We start from the raw sequence: 14,665 nt of genomic DNA, 5'->3' as shown, positions 1-14,665 counted from the left end.
TTAGAGCAAACTGTAAAGCAAGATACTAGATGAGCCATCTCTCTCTCTCTCTCTCTCTCTCTCTTTTTTTAAGATTTATTGATCTATTTGAATGCAGAATTACAGAGAAAGAGAGAAGGAAGGGGAGAGAGAGAACTTTCATCCAGTGGTTCACGACCCCAAATAGCCACAATGCCTGGGCTGAGCCAGGTTGAAACCAGGAGATTGCAACTTCATCTGGGCCTCCCACGTGGGTGGCAGTGTTACAGAAATCTGAGGTGGGAAGACTCCCTTTGTTCAAACAGGTGCCAGAGACAATGGAGGGTTGAAGTAGTTTATTACACCAGCGGGCTCAGCTGGAATCATTTCCTGAGAACTGAGCAACAATTTCAAGTTTCTTACAATATTTATAGGTTTATCAGCGTCATACCCTAGCTGTTACAGCATTGGCGGGTTTAAATTGCAGCCTACGTGACTTAGGACCACACTTCCAATGGTCGGTGGGCCTGGTATGTTTGTAGAAGAGATACCAGGGGCAGATTTATTAGGACAGATTTATGACTGGAGTTTGCAGAAGCAGAACTTAGGACATCTTCCCTCCATAGACAAGATAGCAGTGGGCAGTTGCTTCACTAGTTAATTGCAAGCAGCCACTTTTTTTTTTTTTTTAAGATTTATTTATTTATTTGAAAGTCAAAATTACACACAGAGAGAAGGAGAGGCCAAGAGAGAGAAGTCTTCCATGCGCAGGTTCACTCCCTAATTGGCTACAACGGCCGACGCTGCGCCGATTCGAAGCCAGGAACTTCTTCTGGGTCTCCCACGTGGGTGCAGGAGCCCAAGGACTTGGGCCATCTTCTGCTACTTTCCCAGGTCATAGCAGAGTGCTGGATCGGAAGTGGAGCAGCTGGGACTTGAATTGGCACCCAAATGGGATGTTGGCACCGCAGGTGGCAGCTTTATCTGCTATGCCACAGCACCTGCCCCTCAAGCAGCCACTTTTCAAGGTCTGTGTTGGGAGGAGGGGTCTGCTTCTCTTTCTTTGTGTCTGGTTGTGGCTGTATTTCCTCTGCACCAGGGGGGTAAGCACTTGGGCCATCTTCCCATGCACATTGGGAGGGAGCTGAGTTGGAAGCAGAACAGCTGGGACATGAACTATTGCCCCTGGGAGATGCTAGCATTGCAGACTGTGGCTTCACTCACTGAGCTACAAGGCGGCCCCTCCATGAGCCATCTTGTTACCAAACCTAGTCAAAATAGCGAGGACAAGGTTTTGGGGTGAAGGGAAGAGAACATTTAGTCTGTCAACAGGTGACAGTGTGGCAGACTTCCAGGTCTCAATGACTACTGCTCTACTACGTGAAGGTGTTTGCGGGCTTGTAAAGTGGCTGTAAGGAAGGGGGTGCAACAAAGAGCTGCAGGTCTCTGGTGTCAGGTGCCATGGCTCGTCATTGGATCCCAGACAATGCGTTTCTTCTCTGTTTCATCGTGATGGTCCTTGAGGTCCAGACATGGTGAGGTTAGGTCTTCCTGCTCTGGAAAAGAGGTTGAGATAAGGAATAAGGCGGGCCGGCGCCGTGGCTCAATAGGCTAATCCTCCACCTTGCGGCGCCGGCACACCGGGTTCTAGTCCCAGTTGGGGCGCCGGATTCTGTCCCGGTTGCCCCTCTTCCAGGCCAGCTCTCTGCTATGGCCAGGGAGTGCAGTGGAGGATGGCCCAGGTGCTTGGGCCCTGCACCCCATGGGAGACCAGGAAAAGCACCTGGCTCCTGGCTCCTGCCATCGGATCAGCGCGGTGCGCCGGCTGCAGCGGCGGCCATTGGAGGGTGAACCAACGGCAAAGGAAGACCTTTCTCTCTGTCTCTCTCTCTCACTCTCCACTCTGCCTGTCAAAAAAAAAAAAAAAAAAAAAAAAAAAAAAAAAAAAAGATAAGGAATAAGGCTCTTTGTACCTGAGGTCATGGGCAAGCTGGAAGCCAGCAGTCCAGAAGCATCAGCTTCCAGGCTTTAATTTGAGTAGTATAAATTATTTGCTTATGTAATTTTATACCTGGTTACAATCTGCCTGAAAGGTACCTTTGCCCTTGACATTCTCCCTAAAGCTGGGAAGGGTTTCTGTTTTGAACAGGACAGCTGGGGTATGCCTGGTGCTACCTACCAGGTTCTGAATGCAAGCCAGGGAATGTGATCTTGGACCTCTAGGGCAGGGTCAGCTCAGTAGACTCTGCCACATCTAGGTGGACTCTGGCCTGAACAGGCTGGGAGAGTGAGAGGTGGGAAGGCAGATTCCTGGCTTGTCAAGTACTTGAGAGTGGCTCCTATACCTCCCCAGGTAGGTCCTCCTTACTACTTATAATTCCCCTGTGCTTAGAGCTGCCCACTGGTTGCAGGAACACCATCACTTGAGCCATCGCTGCTGAAAAGGAAACTTGGTGAGCATCACCTTCAGGCAGGATCCCAGAAGCTTCCCCCTCCTTGGTAGCCTCCTCCAGTGAGCCCTCTTCCCAACCAAGCCTCAGCTTTGGCCTATAAAACCTGCAGACTTCAACACAAGTGATTTCATCCACTCTCCTCCCTGCATATTAAAAGACTTAAACACTAACAGCTTCTAACAGCTCAAGGTCCTAGGATGACCCTAGCCCAAAATGCCTGCCTGAGAAAGCCCAAGATTGCCAAAAGAATTTACTGTTTGTTCTGGTCAACACCTCGCCCATTGTTCCCGACACCCATTCTTAAGAGCATTTACTGGGGGCCAGCACTATGACATAGTGGGTTAAAGCCCGGCCTGCAGCACCAGCATCCCATATGGGTGCCAGTTTGAGTCCCTGCTGCTCCACTTTCGATCCAGCTCCCTGCTAATGTGCCTGAGAAAAAGCAGTGGAAGATGGCCCAAGTCCTTGGGCCCTCTCACCTGCATGGGAGACCCAGAAGAAGCTCCTGGCTCTTGGCTTTGAATTGGCTTAGCTCTGACTATTGTGGCCAATTGAGGAATTTCTACCTCTCTCTATAATTCTTTCAAATAAATAAATAAATAAATAAAGCATTTATTAAAAAGGGCTCACAACTATGAAGCCTTCTTCCATGCCTTTGAGACGTACTCCTGTATGATATTCATATCTCCTACAATTTAAGAGTTTCAGGGCCAGTGCTGTGGCATGTAGGTTAAGTATTCACCTGGGGCCCTGGCATCCCATATGGGTGCTGGTTCAAGTTCTGACTGCTCCACTTCCAATTCAGCTCCTTGTTGATGGCTTGGGAAAGCAGTAAAAGATGGCTCAAGTGCTTGGGCCCCTGCACCCATGTAGGGGACCCAGAAGAAGCTCCTGGTTCCTGGCTTCAGATTGGCCCAGCTCCAGGCAGAGGCCATTTGGGGAATGAACCAGCAGATAGAATACCTCTCTCTGTGTCTTTCCCTCTCTGTCTGTAACTCTGCCTCTTAAGTAAATTTTTTTTTTAAGAAGAGTGTCTTTCTCAGCGACCTGAAAGACATCCCTTTCAAATGGAATCATCAAGGAGAGGGCCTCTGCCTCCCGGTCTCCATAGGAGGATATGATCCTAACATCATTAGTTGCTGGCTAACAGGCACAGCTGAGAGCCCCTGCTTGCCTGCTTCCCTACGCTTTCATTCTCCCTTGAAAACATCCAGTAGCCTCTGTACCTCTGTTCGCTTCACGCTGGGCCCTCCTCCCTGTTGCAGTAGGATTTTCCTGGTTAACTGTACCTGCTGCCTGGCTTTGCTTCTCTCTGACAAAGTGGGTTACTATTCTGAGTCATCCAGGCCCAGGCTCTAGCTTCCCCCCTGGTCCATCCACCGAAGGTCAAAAGTGTAATTATTCCTGGGCGAGCAGTCCCTGGGTGAGTAGTCAAGTGGCCGCCAGAGGCATCGGACCCTGACTAAGGTTGACTCATGCTTTTCTACTTCCTTCAAATTTGTGCCCCCGCACCCCAGTAACCCATGTGCAGCCCCACGTTCTGCCCATAAAACCAACTGCCAGGCCTTTCTCGCAAAAACTTTGCCTCTGCACCTGAGTCCCATGCGATGGCTGCATTCCCTCACAGTCAGAAGTTAAATGAGCCGTTTTGAGTGTATAACCTTCTTCCAAATCTGCTTACAGATTATTCAGAAAGAATTTAAATGTCTTTTCCTGGGCAAGACAGACCCTCTGTGTCCCTCAGCTCCAATGAGAGATTTTATCGTCCCCCTCACTACCTCCCAATTAAATGCTGAGTCGGGTTCACCTGGGTCCCCTTGGTAGTGGTGATTTTGGTCATTCCTTTGCATCTCAAATTTTCCCGAGTTTTCCTTCCTCCAGGAGGTTTTTCACCAACTGCCTTAGCGCCAGGTGAGGAATTCATATTTGTGCCATTTATTTAAAAGCCTAGCTTTGTGGGTGAACTGTTTTGTGCAAGAGAAGCAGTCCCAGGTAGTTTTGGAGGCAGATAGCAACTAATTAGCAAGGCCTGAGGAGGACTTGGCTCCTTCCTGCCCCGGGCTTCCCGCCCCCCCTCCTGGCTTGGGTTTGAGGGACAGAAGCTGAAAGTCAGCCCAACGAGGTGGCTCCCACTAGTGGTTTGTTTGATGCAGCAAGTTACACAGTTCTTTCATCTGTAAAATTGGATTAGATATTTTAAAAAGGTTTATTTTAAAAAATATTCATTTCTTTATTTGAAATGCACAGTTACAGACAGAGAGGGGAAGAGAGAGAGAGAGAGCAAGACCTTCCATCTGCTGGTTCACTCCCCAAATGGTCACAACAGCCAGGGCTGGGCCAACTTGAAGCCAGGAGCCTGGAAATATGGGTCCAGCCACCTGGGCCATCATCTTCTGCTTTCCCAGGTGCATCAGCAACTGGGAGCTGGATCAGAAACTCAGAATCGCAGCAGGTGGGACTCTATCCGAAGCTTATATGGGATGCTGATGTTGCAGGCATTAACTTAATCCACTGCACCCCAATGCTAGCCTCAACACCTTACTTTTGGAGTTGCAAAGATTAAGCGAAAGTAATACTGAAATCTTGAACAGGAAGACTGTCAAAAAGAAGTTAAGGGGTTGGTCGGTGCCGCAGCTCAATAGGCTAATCCTCCACCTGCGGTGCTGGCACCCCAGGTTCTAGTCCTGGTCGGGGCACTGGATTCTGTCCCGGTTGCCCCTCTTCCAGGCCAGCTCTCTGCTGTGGCCCAGGAGTGCAGTGGAGGATGGCCCAAGTACTTGGGCCCTGCACCCCCATGGGAGAGCAGGACAATCACCTGGCTCCTGGCTTCAGATCAGCACGGTGCGCTGGCACACCGGCCGCGGTGGCCATTGGAGGGTGAACCAACGGCAAAAAGGAAGACCCTTCTCTCTGTCTCTCTCTCTTACTGTCCACTCTGCCTGTCAAAGAAAAAAAAAAGAATAATAATAAGAAGAAGTTAAGGGGTGGGCATTTGGTGCAGTGGTTAAAATGCCTGAGTCCCATAACACAGTGCCCTCTTCCCCAGCTTCTTGCTAATGTTCTTCCTGGGAGGCGGCAGGTGAGGATGGCTCAAGTATTTGGGTTCCTGCCACCCACATAGGAGACCCCAGCGTAGGTCTGACTCAGTCCTGGCTGTTACAGGCTTTTGGGGAGTGAACCAGCAGATGAAAGGTTCTATATCTGACTCTCTGCCTTTCAAATACAATGAAAATAGTTATTTTTTTAAAAAGGAGTAAAATTAATCCATGAACTTATTGTGATCTCAATACAAATACCAGCAGCTTTCTTTGAAGTAGAGAGGAAGGACAAGATAGAGTGACATAAGCATTAATTTAGAAAAATAAGCAAGACTAGGCAGGAAATTTTTGAAAAACCAAATGTTATCCATCCAGATATTAAACACATTTTAAAGTTATAGTTAAAAGAATGTGATAAATGAAATAGACTAGAAAGTCCAGAAATAAACTCAAACAAACATAGAAATTTGGCATATGGTAAAGCTGCATTTCAAATCCATGTGGGGAGGAAGAGGTTAATTATTCTATAAATGGTACAGGGACAACTGGGAAGCCATCTGCTAAAAAATTAAGTTTATCCTGAATAAATTAATGGATTGAGCAAAAACCATCACTGGCTACCAAAATCACGACAAATGAAGACAACTAGCTTCTTTTGGAGATGGATAACAGACTCTGGATCAAGGTGCATGATTCTCTGACGATACACGAATACCTCAAAAACATTCATGGAAGATGGAATTAAAGACTAACTTTATTTCAGTGCAAAAAAATTAAAATCCATACATTTTGAAGACCCCTCATAGTGTGAAAAAAAATATTACCCTAAATCTGACAATTGTCATGGTTTGGAAAATACAGATACCAGAATGAAACCAGGAGAAAGCAATCCACAAAATTTAAGACAAATGTGGTCGCTATTAAATGAATACACCAGGCCGGCGCCGCAGCTCAATAGGCTAATCCTCCGCCTTGTGGTGCCGGCACACCGGGTTCTAGTCCCGGTCGGGGCGCCGGATTCTGTCCCGGTTGCCCCTCTTCCAGGCCAGCTCTCTGCTGTGGCCAGGGAGTGCAGTGGAGGATGGCCCAAGTGCTTGGGCCCTGCACCCCATGGGAGACCAGGAGAAGCTCCTGGCTCCTGCCATCGGATCAGCGCGGTGCGCCGGCCGCAGCACACTGGCCGCGGCGGCCATTGGAGGGTGAACCAAGGGCAAAGGAAGACCTTTCTCTCTGTCTCTCTCTCTCACTGTCCACTCTGCCTATCAAAAATAATAATAATAATAATAAATAAATAAATGAATACACTGAATTTAAAAAAAAAGAAACTAAATTATAAAAAGATGTGTCAACTAATTGCAACATGTGTGTTGTGGGCTTTTATTGAGCTCTAATTCAAACAAAATTGTAAAAAATAAATGATATGGGCCGGCGCCGTGGCTCAATAGGCTAATCCTCCACCTTGCGGCGCCGGCACACCGGGTTCTAGTCCCGGTCGGGGCGCCGGATTCTGTCCCGGTTGCCCCTCTTCCAGGCCAGCTCTCTGCTATGGCCAGGGAGTGCAGTGGAGGATGGCCCAGGTGCTTGGGCCCTGCACCCCATGGGAGACCAGGAAAAAGCACCTGGATCCTGGCTCCTGCCATCGGATCAGCGCGGTGCGCCGGCTGCAGCGGCGGCCATTGGAGGGTGAACCAACGGCAAAAGGAAGACCTTTCTCTCTGTCTCTCTCTCTCACTGTCCACTCTGCCTGTCAAAAAAAAAAAAATAAAAATAAAATAAAATAAATGATATGAACATAGCGGAAATCTGAACACTGACTGTTGAATATTAAGTAATGATTAGATATGCTAACAATGGCATGGTTAGTTTTAAAAAATAGTCTTCATTTAGTGATATATATACTGGAACAATATTTATGGAATAATAAGATGTCTGAGGTTTCCTTCAAAGAATCCAGGAAGGCAGGCAGTTGTATTTTTGTTTTGTTTTGCTTTTTTTTTTTTTTTTTTTTTTGACAGGCAGAGTGGACAGTGAGAGAGAGACAGAGAGAAAGGTCTTCCCTTGCCGTTGGTTCACCCTCCAATGGCCGCTGCGGCCGGCGCACCGCGCTGATCCGATGGCAGGAGCCAGGTACTTATCCTGGTCTCCCATGGGGTGCAGGGCCCAAGGGCTTGGGCCATCCTCCACTGCACTCCCGGGTCACAGCAGAGAGCCGACCTGGAAGAGGGGCAACCGGGACAGAATCCGGCACCCTGACCGGGACTAGAACCCGGTGTGCTGGCGCCGCAAGGCGGAGGATTAGCCTAGTGAGCCGCGGCGCCGGCCTTGTTTTGCTTTTTTTTAAGATTCATTTATTTATTTGAAAGGCAGAGTTACAGAGAGAGAGAGGGAGAGACAGAGAGGGAGGTTTTCCATCAGCAGGTTCACTCCCCAAATGGCCACAATGGCCAAAGCTGGGCCCGGCTGCAGTCAGGAGCCGGGAGTGTCTTCTGGGTCTCCCACATGGGAGGCAGGGTTCCAGGAACTTGAGCCACCTTCTGCTGCTTTCCCAGGTGCATTAGCAGGGAGCTGGGTTAGAAGTGGAGCAGCTGGACTTGAACTGGCGCCCATATGGGATGTCGGCACCACAGGCCGTGGCTTAACCCTCTGTGCCCCAGGAGCAGGAGGTGCATTTGATGCATTAGATGAAATGCCGACCAGGATGCTTGCACCCCACATTGGAGTACTTGGTTCTACTCAGGTTCTGCGCCTGATTCCAGCTTCCTACTTATGTGTACCCTGGGGGGCAACAGGTGATGGCTCAAGATGGCCACCCACATGGGAGACCCAGATTGAGTTCCTGGCTCCTGGTTTTGATCTGGCCCAACCCCGTTGTGAGTATTTGGGGAGTAAACCAGCAGATGTAAGCTCGCTCTCTGTGTCTGTCTGCCTTTCAAACAACTAAAATAACAACAAAAAACGTTTTAGTCAGATCTCTGCCTCCTACTTCATATCTGGCTAACAAAAGCCAAGGCAATAGAAGAATGGAAGAAATCTGTTGCAATTTAGATCAGAGGCAAAGGCCCGATACTAAATACTTCTACAAATAAATAAAAAAATGGCCAAGAAATCAGTAAGAAATATGCAAAGGATATGAACAGATGGTTCACAGAAAAGGAAATCCAAAAGAACTCTGATGCGAAAAAACGCAGAGGTTCTCTCTCTCCTTTGTTAAAATTTATTTAGTTGAGAGACAGAGAGAGAGCACGGCCATCCTCTGGTCCTCCCCCCTCCACCAAAGTGCCTGTAATGCCTCGGGTTGGGAAGCCAGAACTCAATCTGGTTCTCCAGCATGGATGGCAGGGACTCAACTTCTTGAGCCATCACCATTGTCCCCCAGGGTCTACACTGGCAGGAAGTTGAAGTTGGTGGGCCACAGCTGGGGTCCAAATCCGTTGGTTCACCCTCCAATGGCCACCACGGCCGGCGCATCGCGCTGCCGATGGCAGGAGCCAGGTACTTCTCCTGGTCTCCCATGGGGTGCAGGGCCCAAGCACTTGGGCCATCCTCCACTGCACTCCCTGGCCACAGCAGAGGGCTGGCCTGGAAGAGGGGCAACTGGGACAGAATCCGGCGCCCCGACCGGGACTAGAACCCGGTGTGCCGGTGCCACAAGGCGGAGGATTAGCCTAGTGAGCCGCGGCGCCAGCCTCAAATCCAGGCATTCTGATGTCAGATGCAGGCATCTTAACCACTAGCATCATTCTTGATAAAAGAAATGCAAATTAAGCCCCATTAAGATATCATTTTTCACCTATCAGATGGGCAAAGATCGAAGAGCCTGAGCCATCTTGGCAGGAGCGTGGGGAACAGCAGTGCTCACACCCTGCTGGTGTAACTGGAAATCTGTACAACCTTTATGGAGAGCAACTTGGTAGCATCTCCCAAATTGCAAATGCAGGGGCAGGTGTCAGAGTACAATGGGACAAACTACCACTTGGGACACTGTATCCCATACTGTAGTGCTTAATTTGAGTCCCAGCTGCTCTGTGCTTCTGATTCAGCTCCCTGCTAATGTGCCTGGGAAAGCAACAGGAGATGGCAAGTAGTTGGGCCCCTGCCACCCATGTGGGAAACCTGGATGGAGATCCAGGCTCCTGGCTTGTCTGGCCCAGCCCTGGTCTTCGCAGACATTTGGGGAGTGAACCAATAGCTGGAAGATCTCTTTCTATCTCTTCCTCTCTCTGTGTCTGTCACTCTGCCTTTCAAATAAAAAAAAATTTTTTTTTGACAGGCAGAGTGGAGAGTGAGAGAGAGAGACAGAGAGAAAGGTCTTCCTTTGCCGTTGGTTCACCCTCCAATGGCCGCTGCGGCCGGCGCACCACGCTGATCCGATGGCAGGAGCCAGGTACTTCTCCTGGTCTCCCATGGGGTGCAGGGCCCAAGCACTTGGGCCATTCTCCACTGCACTCCCGGGCCACAGCAGAGGGCTGGCCTGGAAGAGGGGCAACCGGGACAGAATCCAGCACCCCGACCGGGACTAGAACCTGGGGTACCGGCGCCGCAGGCGGAGGATTAGTCTAGTGAGCCATGGCGCCGGCCAATAAATAAATATTTAAAAACAACCTATCAAGCTCATTTTTTGTCCTTTAATTGTGTCAAGGGAGATTGTGGTTCTACACTGCACAGATCAGAGAAGCAGCTCCTTAAAGATCACACGAAAGGCAGAAGAAGGAGGCTGGTTAAAACAGATGTTACTCTTCCTTCTGTGCCCATCTTAGCGCTCCAGGGGACTCAGTTCAGGCAGCACAGTTCCCATGAACATTCCAAGCACCAGATCAGCCCTCTGCAAAGTGCACTGCCCTCTGGGGCCCATGCCATGTTCCTCTAGAAAAGGGTTCCCATCCTCGTGCGTCACCAGCTTATAGGCTAGCCCAGTCTCCATGCACATGGGTATTTTCCCCCAGCTCAGTTCACAGAGAAGTTCTATAAGCAGTGACACTCCAGTAGCTATAAGCACACCTACTTCTTTTTTTTTTTAGTTGAGGTGAAAAATACACAAAATTAACCATTTTAGAGCATGCAATTCAGTGAATTTAGTACCTTCACAGTGTTTTACAACCAGCACTTCTATCTAGATCCAAATACTTTTTATTACCCCAAAATAAAACCTTGTACCCATTAAGCAGTCACTTTTCCCATTCTTCCCACTACCCCCAACCCTGAGCAACCGCATTCGAGGTCTATAAATTTACTTATTCTAGACATTTATGGAATCATCTAGTGTATGATCATTTGTATCTGCCCTCTTTCATTGAGCATGTTTTTGAAGTTCACTCATGTGGAAACAGATATTAGTCTTTTATTTTTTTTAAGATTTATTTTATTTATTTGAAAGAGTTACAGAGAGAGGTAGAGACAGAGAGAGAGAGAGGTCTTCCATCCACTAGTTCACTCCCCAGATGGCTATAACGGCTGGAGCTGTGCCGATCTGTAGCCAGGAGCCAGGAGCTTCTTCTAGGTCTCCCACATGGGTGCAGGGGTCCAAGGACTTGGGCCATCTTCTACTGCTATCCCAGGCATAGCAGAGAGCTGGATTGGAAGAGGAGCAACTGAGACTAGAACCAGTGCCCATATGAGATGCAGGTGCTTCATGCCAGGGCTTTAACCCGTTGCACCATGGCGCTGGCCCCAGTCTTTCATTTTTTTTTTGTATGGATAACCATTTTTTTAATTTATTTAGCATATTAATTAATTAATTAGACAGGTAGAGTTATAGACAATGAGAGAGACAGAGAGAAAGGTCCTCCCTCCATTGGTTCACTCCCCAAATGGCCACCACAGCTGGTGCTATGCCGATCCAAAGCCAGGAGCCACATGGCCCCTCCTGGTCTCCCATATGGGTGCAGGGGCCCAAGCACCTGGGCCATTCTCCACTGCCCTCTGGGGCCAAAGCAGAGAGCTGGACTGGAAGAGGAGCAACCGGGAGTAGAACCTGGTGCCCACATGAGATGCCAGCGCCGCAGGCAGAGGATTAACCAAGTGAGCCACGGCGCCAGTCCCAGCATATTGATTTTTAAAAGTTGGGAGAAGATGGCCCAGTGTTGTGGTGCATCAGGTTAAACTGCTGCCTGTGACACAGCACTCCTTATGGCTGCTGGTTCCAGTCCAACTGCTGGACCCAGCTCCCTGCTAATGTGCCTGGGAAAGCAGTGGGACACGGCCCAAGTACCTGGGACCCTGCACCCGCATGGGAGATCCAGATGGAGTCCCTGACTCCTAGCTTCAGCTTGGCCCAGCCCTGGATGTTTGGAGTGAACCAATAGATGGAAGATCTCTTTCTTGGTCTCTCCCTCTCTGTCACTCTGCCTTTCAAGTAAATAAAATAAATAGACAAAAAATAAAATAAAAATTGGGAAAAGAAAATAACTATGTCTGCACCTCCTCTGCAACAAGGCTTGCTAAAACCCTACAGAATCACCCTCTGGGAATGACTGCATGAGATATTTGGCATTGGCAGTGGTCAGATGTGGGGGATGGAGCCACTTAATGATAAGTACACTTAATAGCTCTCTATAAAGGGTTGGCTGTTTGGTTATTCTATTAAGGCTGTGTTTTGATTATTGAAACCATATCCGCTGTACAACATTGTGCCTGTAGTCAACAATGCTATATCGCACACTTAAATCTGTTAAGAGGGGTGGATGCTGTGGTGCAGTGGGTTAAGCTGCCACTTGGGATGCCCACATCCCAGATGGGAGCATAGATTCAAGTCCTGCCTCTGCTTCCCGCTAATACACACTCAGATGATGGCTCTAGTACTTGGTTTCATGCCATCCAAATAGGAAACCTGGATGGAGGTCCTGGCCCCTGGCTTTGTCCTGGTCCAGTCCCTGCTGTTGCAGGCATTTGGGGAGTGAAACTAGAGGAAGGAAGATCTCTTTTTCTCTCTCTCTGCCTCTCAAATAAAAATAAATAAATATTTTTAAAAATCCATAAACAGGGGAGATCTCAGGTAAAGTGTTATAAAATAAATAATAATAATAACAATAATAATAATACCACCCAAAACCCATCTTCTTCTTGGAAGATCCAGAAGGAAAGTTTAAACGTTTAGTATCCTTTCCTCCTTTTCCTCACTCGGCTCCCATCTCTTCACAGGCCACACTGTAGTCATCATTACTGCATCCTTCCCAGGGACATCTTTTTACAAGGATGGTGCAGGGGCTGGCATTGTGGCATAGTGGGTGGGGCCGCCACCTGCAGTGCTGGCATCCCATATGGGTGCCGGATGGAGTCCTGGCTGCTCCATTTCTGATCCAGCTCTCTCCTGTGGCCTGGGAAAGCAGTAGAAGATGGCCCAGGTCCTTGGGCCCCTGCACCCATGTGGGAGACCTGGAAGAAGGTCCTGGCTCCTGGCTACAGATCGGCGCAGCACCGGCCGTTGCAGCCATTTAGGAAATGAGCCAGCAGATGGAAGACCTCTCTCTCTCTGCCTCTCCTCTTTCTGTGTAGCTCTGACTTTCAAGTAAGTAAATAAATCTTCAAACAAAACAAAACAAAAACAAGGATAGTGCACTAGTTTCCTGCCTTTTTTTTTTTTTTTAAAAAAAAAGATGTATTTATTTGAAAGCTAAGGTGACAGAAAGAGAGATATGTTCCATCTATTAGTTCACTCCCCAAATGGCCACAACAGCCAGATCTGGGCCAGGCTGAAGCCAGGAGCCAGGAACTCCATCAGGTCTTCAGTGTGGGTGGCAGGGACTCAAGTACTTGAGCCATCACCTGCGTTTCCCATGTGTATTAGAGGGAAGCTGGATTGGAAGTAGAGTGGCTGGGATTTGAACCTGCACTCTGATATGGGGTGCAGGTATCTCAAGTGGAGGCTTAACCTGCTTCACCACAACATCCTGTGCCTCCATCAGCTATGAGCGTTGGCTGGACTCACGGCTGCACTCTTCTCTGGAGAACTGTCCTCAGCTCCTGTGAGCTGCTTTGCCCACATACACCTGGGAAGGTTTGGCCTCCCCTCCCCCACCTCTCAGAGGCCATAGTCCATGAATGATTGCTGCGCGGTGCAAAGCCCAGCTGCCTTGTTTCAGTGAGGGGTAAATCTTGTGATGCGCTTCATGCTCCAGAGCTCCCTGGAGGATCAGACCGAGGAAGGACTTAGGTGAACCCACATCTCTGCTAGGCTTCTTTTCCTGCCCTGTTCCTCACTCTCCTAAGAAACCCCAGGTTCTAGTCCCAGTCGGGGCGCCAGATTCTGTCCCGGTTGCCCCTCTTCCAGGCCAGCTCTCTGCTGTGGCCAGGGAGTGCAGTGGAGGATGGCCCAGGTGCTTGGGCCCTGCACCCATGGGAGACCAGGAGAAGCACCTGACTCCTGCCTTTGGATCAGTGGGGCGCGCCGGCCGCGGCGGCCATTGGAGGGTGAACCAACGGCAAAGGAAGACCTTTCTCTCTGTCTCTCTCTCACTGTCCACTCTGCCTGTCAAAAAAAAAAAAAAAAAGAGAGAGAGAGAGAGAGAGAAACCATTTGCACAGGAATCCCTTTCTCAGGCTCTGCATCTAAGGTATCTCTTGTGTGTGTGAGTGTGTGTGTGGGGGGGGTAGTCCTGGCTCCCAGAGGAATTTCCTGCTACTAGTGGCAGCTGCATATCTCATCAGGATACTGAAGATTTCATCAAGAAGACTTTCCAGGCCGGCGCCGCGGCTCACTAGGCTAATCCTCCGCCTGCGGCGCTGGCACCATGGTTCTGGGGCGCCGGATTCTGTCCTGGTTGCTCCTCTTCCAATCCAGCTCTCTGCTGTGGCCCGGGAGTCCAGTGGAGGATGGCCCAAGTGCTTGGGCCCTGCACCCGCATGGGGGACCAGGAGAAGCACCTGGCTCCTGTCTTTGGATCAGCGCAGTGCACCAGCCATAGCGGCCATTTGGGGGTGAACCAATGGAATAGGAAGACCTTTCTCTCTGTCTCTCTCACTGTCTAACTCTGCCTGTCAAAAAAAAAAAAAAAAAAAAAAAAAAAAAAAAAAAAAAAGACTTTCCACACTTGTGCCTTCACACTGGGCAGTGTATTTAATAATAAGGCAGTCGGACGCTTACTCTGTACCACACTCTGTGTGTCCATGACCTCACTGAATCCTCCAAACAACCCGACAAGTACTTATTAACTTGGGGAAGAGGAAGTTGAAGCCCTGTGAGATTGAGTGCTTGCTGGCAGGATGTGCCTGATGTCAAAC

The 14,665-nt window shown here is 49.2% G+C and overlaps 1 long non-coding RNA gene across 1 annotated transcript in view; it reads right to left on the bottom strand.

Annotated features, from left to right (window-relative positions):
• Window positions 1–633: 633 nt before the first annotated feature.
• Window positions 634–14,665, bottom strand: part of LOC138846577 (uncharacterized) — a 16,953-nt gene continuing 2,921 nt past the window's right edge. Inside the window, exon 2 of the long non-coding RNA XR_011384099.1 lies at window positions 634–1,514. This is a non-coding gene — a long non-coding RNA (uncharacterized lncRNA). The remainder of the gene's footprint in view (window positions 1,515–14,665) is intronic.

The sequence above is a fragment of the Oryctolagus cuniculus genome, chromosome 18, assembly GCF_964237555.1.
Source record: "Oryctolagus cuniculus chromosome 18, mOryCun1.1, whole genome shotgun sequence".
Taxonomy (NCBI): Eukaryota; Metazoa; Chordata; class Mammalia; order Lagomorpha; family Leporidae; genus Oryctolagus; species Oryctolagus cuniculus.
This window is presented reverse-complemented; position numbering and strand designations above follow the sequence as displayed.